We start from the raw sequence: 12,707 nt of genomic DNA on the forward strand, positions 1-12,707 counted from the left end.
CAGGAGGTAAGCAAACCAAAATAAATGGACATTTTCTTGATGATTGTTACATAATTCCACACTGATACTTTTCTGTCAGTTTTCTCATGCTTAGGGATGATTTTCTGTGTAGATCTGGTAACTTCAAGAACACGATACTGATTTTTAAGTTGGAGGGGAGAAGATAAGTACAGGCACACAAACACACACAGAGAAGTGAGTTACTATCTGTTCATTGCCTGTATTCTCTGAAGATCTTCAAGTTGCAGGTGGTTGGTAGCTGACACATCTTTAGTTGCTACTCGTTCCATATCAGCATTCTCTTGGGGAAGAAAACATGAAAACAAAGTATTTTTCAGTTAAACTTGTGCTAGCAAAGGATATATTGGTTGTATGTAATGCAGGGTATCTCTGTTCCTCTCCCTCGTTGCTTCCTCTTTCATTTGTTTTCAGTAAATGAGAACAAGCTCTATCAAAGATGTCTTACATTTTGAAGGTAATCCCTTTGGAAATGAACAAATGAGACATGCTTTCTTGGGAGACAAGGTTTTAAAAGCTTTTTCTCCATCCTATTTTCAAACACAGTACATTTTAAAGAATAAGATCAACATTTTATCTTTCACTGTTTGGCAAGCACTGAGCTTCATCTTTTGTCCTCTGATTTCTGACAAGGTCTCAAGGTGAGTAGCTCGGGTTTCTGCTTGTGCACACTGAGGTATAACGATGTTTTCTGCACAGTTCTGAGAACAAAAGACTGTCCTTTTTAATGGGAGTGGGGCTGCAAAGCTCCTCGGGTTAAATCTGTATTATGAGTGCAGAATGAGAAGCCATGCTCTTGCTGCTGCTAGCCAGCCACTGTAGGTAACAGCTTCAGCAGTTTGCTGGGCACCTCTGTGCAGCTGCTGGAGCAGCCTTGTCACATCTAAACTTCTCTGTAACTAGTGCTGGTGTGGACGAGTAAGTCCCCTTGTTCACCAGTTGCTTTAGTGAAGATGGATATAACATTTAATAGGACAAAAAAAACCCCAAAAAACAAAACTCCCACAGCAGCCCCACCTCAAAGGCATGATATGTTTTTCCAGCTTTCTAGAGAAACCTCTCCAACAACCCCAAAACCCAAAATCCCTCAATAGAGATGATGTAATTCAAAGGGGTGCTCTGACAGCTCACATATTCTCTTATCTGGGAATCTGTGTGCTATGTTCCCCCTTCAATCTTTGCTGCACCAAAGTGTTCTATCTTGCCCCAGCTGGGGTTTTTCAGCACGGAACCATTGTTGAAAATAAAATCTTGCCATAGAATTTGTCTCTTGTAACAGAAAGAAAATAAAATCTGTTTATGAATGGTATTTTGAAAAGGAATAGTTATATTTTAGAGTGTTTCTTTACTGATGATGAAAAGCTGTTGGAAGTTTACAGACCTCTAAACTAAGGAAAGAAAACAATACAAATATTTACTTTAATTTAAAAAGAAAACGATCCAGAAGCCAATCATTTGATCCCAATCAAACCTTTTCCCTCTTCCTGCACACTTTCCCTCTTCCTTGCATCAGTGCACAAACGTTGGGAAAGGCAATAATGCAAATCAACATGAAGCCAGCTGCATGGTCAGTATTGTTTGGCTTGCTGTTGAATTAAGCCCTCCACTTTTGAACGAAGAAAATAATCAAATTGATTTCCTTAGCAATCACAGAATCAGACAGAATGGGTCAGGTTGGAGGGGACCACAGAGGGTCAGCTAGCTAGTCCAACTTTTTTCCTGGGTTATAAATCCTTCTCTCTTTGGCTGGTACTTCTGCTCTTCTCAGCAATCAAATACTTTTTTTGTCTGATATATTCAAAAAAATTCTTGCAATCTTCAAAAGAGGCAAAAAAACCCCCCAAACAGTTCAGAGAATTCAGAGTTCAGAGAATACATTTCAACAACAGGTTCATGATTTGTCCATTTTGAAGGGGTATGCAACATAAATGCTATATTTAAAATAAATGTAGACGTGTATACCTCAACAACTATTTTTGTGCTTCTTTGGCTGTGTTTTTAGCTTGTTACCATAGGATGTGTATCTCTAGAACTTTTTTTCATGTTGTTTTAATCAAAAATCTGGCAGATGGATTACAAAATGATTGGCTTGATTCAAGATATGGGCAAGTAGTTCCTTAGAGTTCCTCATTCATCCTCCTTTGAAATAAGAAGCTCAGATCTGATATTCATGCTCTAATCCTTCACTATGAAGGAATGCAGCAAATTTTTATGTCTTCTTTTGAACTTTCCACAAAGTGTGAACTGCTGCCACAAGTGGTCTGATTCTTCTTAAATGTAGCTTTATTTCTCAGGGATAAGATGCCTGAAAGTTTCAGCATGCGATCTTGAATGCATTGCTGTGTGGCTTCTTCCTTTTGGTGTTTTCAGGAGCCTTAATACAGATGGCAAGCATTGCAACTTCATTTCCTTGACCAATTTCTTAAAAATGAACCATTAAGCAGCAGTTCTTGCTTGTCCCTAAGGTAATCACCAGTGAATTTACTAAATTACTTTTGATTTGACGAGTAATGTTGTTTGATGTTTTAGTGTTTCATAACAGCAGTAACTTTTGTGCAAATCAGGCACAATGTTTTCTTACCTTCTCAGTATATTAAGTAAATGTGATTATATTTGTTAAGGAATTCATTCTTTTCATCATTTCTGGTTGTTTTTAAGTGCATGTTCCATATATCAACTTGAATAACAGCTCTGGAGTAACAAAGGTTTTACTGAATGCTGCAAAAGCAGGTGGAAACTATTTTCATACTTGTCCCCCTTCTTTGTATGGAAGTTCTCACAGCTCTAAACTGCAGAGCACTTTAAACTTAAACCCTGTTGTTAACTTGCAAGTAACAGCCTAAAAGTTGTAGATAAATGTAAATAATTATAGGCTTAACTTGTAACCTGTCAATTCTGGCATTTTTTCAGAGCAGACATTTGCAAAACGGTCTAAACAGGAGCTTCATATTGCAATTTATTGTCCTAATGGCTCTGAACATTAGTACTGATTGAGCTCCCAAGCCCTGCACCTCCTTTTTCTTTTCTTTTCTGCCCTTCTGCTAGGGAGAGACTTTGCAGCTTGATGGGCACCCCTAATTGTGAGGAAGAGGAATGGTGTTTTATACAGGGAAAGTTTTAAAAGTTCTCTCCTTACTGAGAGCAGAATGACATGCATATTTACAGCCCATGGCCAGATGTGCCATCTTTGCTTTCTTCCTGCCTTGTGATGACAAAACTTGCCTTTCTCAATGCTTTCCTTGGTTGACTCATTCAGGAATTTTTCTTTCTTCCTATTTGAAGAAACCTTAATTAACTCTTTACAATGGGACAGCAAGCTGATGCAAAGCTTAAGTGGGAACCACTGTGAAGAACTTGTTCCTCCATTGTCACAGGGGAAGTGAAGAGGCCATAAAAGGCTTATGGAAGAGGAAAACCTCTGTTGGCAGAGGTGCTCTGAGTGCATGACTAGGCTGTCCTTCTGGTTTCCATGTTGTGTTGAAACAATATATAATGCTTTGTCAGATATGTCAGTCTTCCATCAGCCATGGATGTATTTCTGGATTTTTCTCCTTTTGGTAGTGCCTCTGTCTCTCTCCTTCAGCTGGATTTTCTTGTGGATTTTAGCATTACCTGGAAAGAAACACTGACCAATCTACTGCCTAGCTTCTCTTATTTGGCCTAAAGGCTGTGGGCACAGGCATTGTTGGATGTTTGGATCTGGCTGACTTCATCTTCTCCACAGCAGTGCTCATTTAACTGTTGTGGAATTGGATCTGGTGGGCAGGGATGGGAGGTATGGCTTTACCTGCAGATACAGGAGACTTTAAACTAAAACCATGGGACACGTAGGGAAATGTAAGGACATGGCCAGACCTGTTCCTAGTTTGGATTTGTCCTTGGACCTTTGCCCTCAGAGACCCCTATGGATTAAGTTTGCCACATTCCCAACTCTTTGGATGTGTGCCTGCAAGTAGTGCAGGCATTTGTTATTGTTTTTACAATAAAAGCCTTTATGTTTTGAGACCACTCCATGGTTCCCATGTCTCTATATTTACATGGATTTCCTGGCTGGACTGGTCCCAGTATTGCTGCCCACCAACAGCAATAAACTGTCCCCATAGCAGCACTCACAGTGCTGAGCTTTTTACTGGTGCTTAGGAAGGTCTTGGGGACGCACCGGTGTTTTGGCTGGCACAGCATTACCACCCTCTCCTACCTTCCCCCCTCACAACTAGGCTTGGGAGGGCACCTAGCCAGGACAGCTAATCCAGACTGAACAAAGGGATATTCCATTCCATGTGGCATCAGCTTTTTTATTTTATTTTTTTTTTTTTTTTAGTTTTTATATGTACATATGTGTATATTTATTTATTTATTTTAAAATTTATATGGAAATAAAAGCTAAGAGGAATGGAGTGGGGAGGGATGTTGAATCTTAAGATGTTTGTCTTCTGGAGCAGCCATGATGTATATTGAAGGATGGGAAGTGGCTGGACATCATCTCCTGATAGGAAGTAGTGGAAAAATATTTTGTTTTCCTTTGCTTCTCTGTGTGGCCTTGCTTTTGCTTTATTAAGCTGTTGCTATTTTGACCTGCAAGGTTTTTTTTTTCATCTTATCCCACCCCCTGCTGCCTCCTGCTGAGGAGGGGAGTGATAGAACAGCTTGATGGCCTACTGATACCCAGCCAAGGTCAATCCCTGGCAGTATTGGATGTCAGAATAAGAAGCTCAACAGTAGCAGGAAATCAGGAACAGTCATTGTTGCTATAGTGACAAAATCAAGCTAAATAATTAAAATCCTTATTTTCCTCAATATGCAGAGATCATTGCCATAACCTCTCCTCCTTCTTCATGAGGTTTGGAGGTGTCCTGTGAATCTGTATATTATCTTTCTGTGAATAGGACACCTGTTCTTAATTTTGAGTTGTTAAGGTGATGGATGTCTCAGATGGGACTGTATGTTCAGTAAAGCCTGGCATTTTAGGCTGTTTGTGTCTGGTTTAGGGGGCTAAGAAAATGCTAATTGGCTTCCTCACTCTTTCATTAGGAGGTATTACTTTGAAATATGTAAGAAGCAAAATGTCCAAAATGACAAAGGATGAGTGGTCAAGACCAACAAAGACTCTGCCATGCTCTGTCCTTCAGAGTTCTGCTGGCCTAGGAGTGCTCTCCAATGGGACACACAGCAAGCAGGTCACCAAACACACCTCAAACAAAGCAATTTTCATATTGCCTTTCTCCTGATGTTTTCTGTGTTTAAACATGCTGGCTTTAGACACTTTAATATGTGAACACATTTCAGTAGAGCACGGAAGACATGGGAGTGGCAGCCAAGGGATTAACCTGCAGAGAGAATTGCTGTGACAGATGTTGCTGCACTGGGTCCCCCAGCATGCTCAAGCACAGTGTCAGAATCCATACTGGAAGGGGATCTGATGTGGATATTCACGAAACTTCTGCTTGGGTGGCAAAATCCAAAATGCGCTGACCCCAGGTCACGACATGATCAAACAAATTCCTTTTTGTGGAAAATTTTCATTGGCTTCATGACACTTACCATGAACCTCTTGGCAGTATAAGTTTCCATGGCAGCAACCTAAATAATTGTTGTACTTGTAGGAAGCCCTTAGAGTCTCAGGCTACCTCTGAGTGACAAGCTTTCAGAGGCCATTAGTTGCCTGTTTTTCTCTGAGAGGTCTCAAGTTAGCATGCTATTTCTGCACTTGTAGAGTGAGATTTTTAGGAAAGTGACTGCTGGTCATTCCCAAGTTGTTACTTGCTGTCTACACAAGTCAGTCCTGCTTTGCTGAGTTAAAAGGAAGCACCATTAAAATGAAGACATTCCTGGAAACTGACAGCAAAAAGCACTAAGGAATCTCTGGCCTCACTGGTCAGTGGGGCAAGAGAAAATATGACAAATGACAGTGCCAAAAAGGCTGAGGTGTCACTGCCATGGGTTGCCCTGGTAATGCAACACCCATGTTTTCTAAGTGTCTGAGCCCAGCCTGCAGTCCAGGGTGAAGCCTTCAAGGGGACTCAGAAGCTTTCTGATGTCATTGCAAGACTGCTCCCTGCAATTTTTGGAGGTGTTGTCCAGGGAGAGGTTCCTTGCTGTGGAAAGTAGGTAAACTTCACATTTCTCTTCAAAAATCATTGTATAGGAGACCCATCCAGGAGCTAGGACAAGATGGCCGGGAACAATCACAAAATTGCAGAATATCCTAGGTTGGGAGGGATCCAACAAGGACCCCTGAAGTCCAGCTCTTGACCCTCCAAGAATCACACTGTGTGTGTGAGCTCTTCTTGAGCTCTGTCAGGCTTGGTGCTGCAATCACTCTCCTGGGGAATCTGTTCCTGTGCCCAGCCACCCTTTTCCTGATATCTAACCTAAACCTCCTCTGACTCAGCTTCAAACTCTTCCCTCAGGTCAGTCACTGGTCACAAACAACAAGGAACCTCTCCCTCAACATCACTTTCGAAAATGAGAGCTCCATCACTGTTAGGAGAGAATGATCAGAATAGGTAGAACCTGTTGTTGCCTTTTTCCCAACCTGGGAATGAAACTCGAGATAATTTTAGTAATGAGGTAATATGAAAGGAGATCTTTATTGAAGGGCTTCAGGAGCAGTTATGGAGAGATGTCCATAAAAGCTCCCCAGGGGTGAGAACATTTTTATAGGTTTTAGGAAATTAGCATGATTATTAAAAAGCACCAATTAGGAGGACAAGTGCTGATGCAGTTCCCCCCAGGTCAAACCCCTTCTCTGGAGCTCCCTTCAGCTCTGGCTGTACTTTGTCCATGAGAATGAAGCTCCAAGAGTTGTTCTCAGCCTTGGTTCCCAAGATAGCACAGATCCTTGTACCCCCAGGGCTTGGGGCTCTGGAGTTTGTTTTGTCTTTCTGCCTAGGGAAGGGCCATGGAAAAGTACTGGGAAAACCAACTACTAATGCAATAGGCTACAGAGCTGCAAATATATGGGTGAAGAATACAGAGAACATATTAAAAAAAAAAAAAAAAAGGCAAAACCCAAACAGCATCACTGTCAGCAGAGTAAGCATCCCAATCTGTCTGTTGAGGAAAATATAAATCAGCTGCATGTCAGGTGCTTCCATGGTTTTAGCTTATATTTTCAGGAGACTGAGAATTAGGGCTAGAAGGCATTCAAGACTTCAAATTAGGAATTAGTTTTCTCAGGATCAAAGGAAGTTTAGTTGTGGTTCTTATAAGGCTCAAAGAGAAATTCAAGGTGTTTCCAAAGTTAATAAGAATGCTAGGGACAAGATACTTAGGAGTAGGTTAATCTGGGTAGGTAGGAAAAAGAAGAGAAAAAACATTGCATAGAAGAGCAAAAGTGGTGCAATATAAACAGGTTTTTTCTTTCTGCATGCTTTTTCACAGCAGGGAGAAGCACTTTTGGTATTGGGGTTTTTTTAGTTTTTTTTTCCCCTTGCACTCTAAGGTGCATTTTCTGAGGTGGAAGTTTTCACCTTCCTTCTTACCTGCCACTCTGATTGTGAAGGTCTCTTTTATAGCATTACTGTCATTGTGTCACTAAAAGAGAAAATGATATTTTTGATAGAAGCATGGAGTATTTTAAGGCAAAATTTCCCTTCTGTTTGGTTCTCCTGGAGAATAATTTGCAGGAATATCATTGAACAAAGACATTCTAACTCATTATAATTACTCTGGAAGCAACATGCTTGAGGGGGACCCTGGGGGAAGCAGAAAGATGTACAGTACATGGATATGTCGAAAATCACAAGAAAAATGTAGTTCTGGCCACCAATTAATGCAGACTAATTGATTATGCTTTAGTTGACCTTGATTATCCATTAGAGAGTGTAAATGGAAAGTCAATATAAATGACAAAATGTAAAAGTGCATGTACTGTAAATCAGGTACATTAGTGACATCTGTCGAGAGTTCAAAATGCTGCTCTAGAAAAATGTTCAGGATTTTAATGCTTTTCTCACTGATAACCTTTTCATGCTGTGTGACAAAGTGGCTTTGCCAGGGATACAAACCACATCTTAAAAGGTAATTAGAGTCAATGTATATTTTTCTCCAAATAATTCCTTTGGATGTATGGGTGTGCTTTTTTGGAGAAAATACATCACCCATAACACATAATAGTATCTTGGTGCATGGAAATTCTGATCAGTGATACCTCACAGACACATGTCCTTAGTATCAAACTTAATGCCAGCTATTCATTGAAACTTAGTGCAGTAAAGAAGTTTTGTTGGCTCTCTGCGTTTTTATATCAGAAGTAGTCTGAGAATCAATATCCAAAAGCAGGAGAATTTGGGGATGTATTAAAGTAAACTCTGTGCAGAAACATAACTTACTGCAGAGGTATGTTTTCTCCCAAGTTCACACCTCTGTAAAGAGAGAGGGAGTTGTTGATTAAGTTGTTAGACTAAGGTAACACAAATACCAGGAGGAAGGGAGACTGTTTTCCAAACAGCTGACAGTCAATCTGCCAGTTCTTCTCACAGTCTGGCTTTCTTTCGTTCAGGTAGCTAGCCAAATTTGTCGTGCTTGCTCCTGAAACATGTCTTGAATCCGTACAAAGGAAGACCAAAAAACTCATAATTTGCTCATCTTGCCTTGGGCCAAGCTTAGTGATGCTGAAAACAAACCACGGGACGTGGGAGCTGATCAGAGTGGTACAACTGTGTGGTGCATCTCTTGAGCAGCCCCTATGCATCATATCTGCACAAAGCTGATATGATTTAAATGTGTAATTATGTCCACAGAGTAGTTTTAGATAGAAGCTACCTGATGATATAGCTGTCTCTGGGATTTTTGCCCAAAGCTGTATTTCACCCTGAGCAAACTGTGAGCTAAGATGATAGCGATCTTCCCATATATTAGGATTATATTCAGACTGTAAAACCTAGATGATTTCATGTTTCTATAATGGAGGTGCCCAAAACTCTCATTTGTAACAAGAGGTGATGGGAAAGGAGGGAAATAATAAATAATAAAAGTAATCCTTCCTGCCCTGAATACTAAGGTGAACTTTTGCCTTTCTCAAACAAGCTGTTCTCCTTAAAAAAAACCTGTAATTCTATTCACATCTATTTTGGAGAAAATATTTCAGCTGTGATTTTAAATTCATTGCATCTTTCTTGCATTCTTAATGAATTGCAAGTTCATGATGCTGCAGTGTTTGAAAAGCACTTTCACAACATACTAATTTTGAAATAATATGTATATTTGCAATGACTTGTGTTATTACAGCTGAAATATTCAGGTATTGCAATGGTCTAGGAAAGCACAACATCGAACAGTTGGTCAGCTGCTTCATATCTAAAATATGAAAATAGTAAAGTAGTGAGTATTTAGACTATTTTAAAGTTATCTCCAAACTATTTATTTAAAACCATTGACTAAATTTGCTGATGCCTGTAGATTCAACAGTTTGATATATTGCTTATACAGAAATGCCATTTCAATTAATTTGGGAAGGTAAATTTACAGTCAAATAACAGGAGAAACCAGCAAACCTTAAAAGGGAAAACTGTATTTACTTTGCTGCTACAGCAAACCTACACATTTTTTTAAGTCCATTTTTAAAGCATCTTGTAAAATTGATTAGGATGGATTCTTAGTGCACAGTGCCCATTTAAATATATTATGTACTCTTCTGTTTAGAGTTTTTCTGTTTATCAGGAAGGGGAAAGCCTAATTGGGCAGTACTCCAGCAAACTTCTGTAATATTGCATCATCTGTACTTGACACAAAGTAAAAATGAGCTCACACCACACACACCTCCCAAGTAAAAAGGAAAAAACTCCCCAAACAGACATGTTAAAGTGGCAAATTTAATTTAATTTGTCACTGTTTATAAAACAGTCTGAAAAGAACATGCAACAAGAAACTTTAATCCATCTTACATTCTTTAGCTAAATAATTAATACTTTCCAATACCTTCATAATTAGGTAAATTGCTACAATACACTATATTTAGCTGTTTCATGATTAAATGACTGGTTTTCTTTCAAAATACAGATTTTTTTTTTTCTTGTATTATTAATAGTATGCATAAACAGGCTTGGATTACAAATGTTTGGGTTTTAAGTGTTTATTATGGCATATTTATATTTACATTAAAAAAACATAAGAATTATGTTAAACTATCATCAACATAGCTGCTGTCATCATTGGTGTTGAAACAATTAGATTTTTTTTTTAATAGCATCAAAATCAAAATAATGCTTACAGCTAGATTATTCTACTCTGCTTATTCTTGGAATATAAATGTATTGAAAGTAGTGTTGTACTGGTAAAGGGAATATTTGCCTCTTATTAAAACTCACTTTCTCCTAAAGAATCAAAGCTAATAATTATGTTTTAATTCCAAAATATTTTTGTTCTTTGTCATTCAATTGCATGCATTACTTATACAAAGTTTTAATGTCAAGGGACAAAAATGTCCTAAGAGTTGCAATGGTTCTAAAAGTCCTTCTTTAAAAAAATAATCTGCTCATAAAATCGTAAACACTATCACACATTGTATTGCAATTGCTACTTCAATGGCCATCAGTACCACTGTAGAACCTAGGAAGATATTTGTGACACAGAATAGTATATTGAAAAGATTTGCTTTCATTTGTTGAAAAATTTCTTAAGTCTTGACATGTTGGCACACAGGATTTTTTGCTAACTGCTTTTCTTTAGATTGCAGTAATGGAAACTCTTTTTTTGTATCTATAGGTATACATATTTATAAGCATGTTTGTGCACATTTATACAGATACATATAAACATTTGCACATTGATATGTGTACATGAATATTCTTTTTTTTAGCATTTTCCATCTTGAATGCAGTCAAAGTGTAAGACCTCAATGCCTTTAGTTTCTGTGGTTTTACTCCTTGTAGTACATAGCCATTTAACTTAAAAGAATTACCACAATTGCTGTTAGTATTCCCTTTTGTGTGACTGCACGTGATCCTGGCTTGGTTCAGAGGAGTCTGGGTGCTATTTTGAGATATAAGGATAAGCTGATAAGCCTTCCAGCTGTTCTGGTACAAATTATTTGTGCAAAATGCTTTCATTCTGCCTTCTGTAACAAGGACATCCTCTTTCTGCTGTAATCCATTTGACTTATTGTAGAGACAACTAAAAGGTAATTTGATCATCTTTTACAAGTACCTACACAGGAGGAATGTTTTTGACAGTAAAGGACTCTTTACTAAATGCTTTTTTTCTGCCAGATTAATTTCCATTACTGAAGCTAGGCAAACTGAAATGTAAAAAGAGGTGCAACTTGTATATTTTGTATATATATATTTTTTTAATTTTATTTTTTTTTTTAGCAATTAGCCATAAGGGCACTTAATGCTTGGAATAATTTTTCAAGTGAGGTTGTGTACTCTTTATATTGTGCAAACTTTACAAGAGAGTTGGAAAGCTTCCAAAAGGTGTGGTATAATTTTAACCACAAGGTTACAGGTTTCTCACAGACATATCTGAGTGAGGTTCAATAGCAGGAGGTCAGACTCCTGGTTCTCGGTCATTGCTGCCAGCCTACAAATATTAATCTTTCTTTCAAATCACTCTTGACAGATACTGTCATGAGCTTTTCCATGCACTTATGTCCTGAGGCAAAACTCACAGAAGACTTTCTGACATCAATGGGGTTTGGATCTAATCCACAGACAGCTAGTGTCTCCTGGAAAACGTTGAGTAAAATCTAAGTGAAAAGTTTTATACAAGTATTCCTGCAGCAACCAAGGTATATTACAGCAGTGGCATTTTGAGAGAATTAGAGGGACAAAATGCACATTGGAGGAAATGAATAAAGTCATCTTTACACCATTCTGTAGTCTCTCAAAATCAACAAGTAACATAGTTTGTGTTTTAAAATATTAAAAGTCATCTCTTCAATATGCTATAAAGGAAGAGATACATGCTTGTCTCTTGAATACAAACCTTAACTACATTAATCATGGCATGTTGGCTTATCCAGTCATGTTGAGTATTTTGAATACCTAACTGGTGCAATATGTCAGTCTAGATCAAGGTAATATTCATATCCAAATTATTATTTTTTTTTTTAATTTAAAAGAATTAAATGTACTTAAGCACACTTTTTAGGAAAGATGAATTTCACTTTGGTAAAAAAAAAAAAGATAAATTTAGTAACAGACATGTGAAAATCCAGACTATTTTGAAATGTGTATAGTAGCATTGAGCGTCAATAGCACTTCATAAGCCGATATTAAGTTTGTGAGAACATTTTAACCAAATATTGATTTGTACTCCTAGCTCAAAAATGGAAGTTTTCTTGCACTGGTAGGAATAACAGTGAATTTAAATAAGCTTCCTGAAATGCAGGATTTATGCCTGGCATCACTAACCTGAGCTTCACATGCACTAATCACTAGGAACTCCATGAAAGTGGAAAGAAAAGACAAAGTCCCTGCTGAACACCATGAACTTTTGAATCCCTGAAGAATCATATGCATTGCTCTGCACACATACTTGAAGTTAAATCATCTCCTTTCCTGCCTCCTCAGCTTTGTCAAAATTCTTGGGAGATTTATTTCTCTTTTTCTACATTCAAAAGGTAATTTCTTCCTTCTTGCTCATCTGTCCAATATCTGCCACATTAAACTTTTCATTATTATTGCTATAGGTCCTAATCTTGAAGCTCAGCCTGACTGTGTCTTTCCTCATGTCTCCTTGCATTG

Source organism: Catharus ustulatus, chromosome 2, assembly GCF_009819885.2.
Source record: "Catharus ustulatus isolate bCatUst1 chromosome 2, bCatUst1.pri.v2, whole genome shotgun sequence".
NCBI classification, from domain to species: domain Eukaryota; kingdom Metazoa; phylum Chordata; class Aves; order Passeriformes; family Turdidae; genus Catharus; species Catharus ustulatus.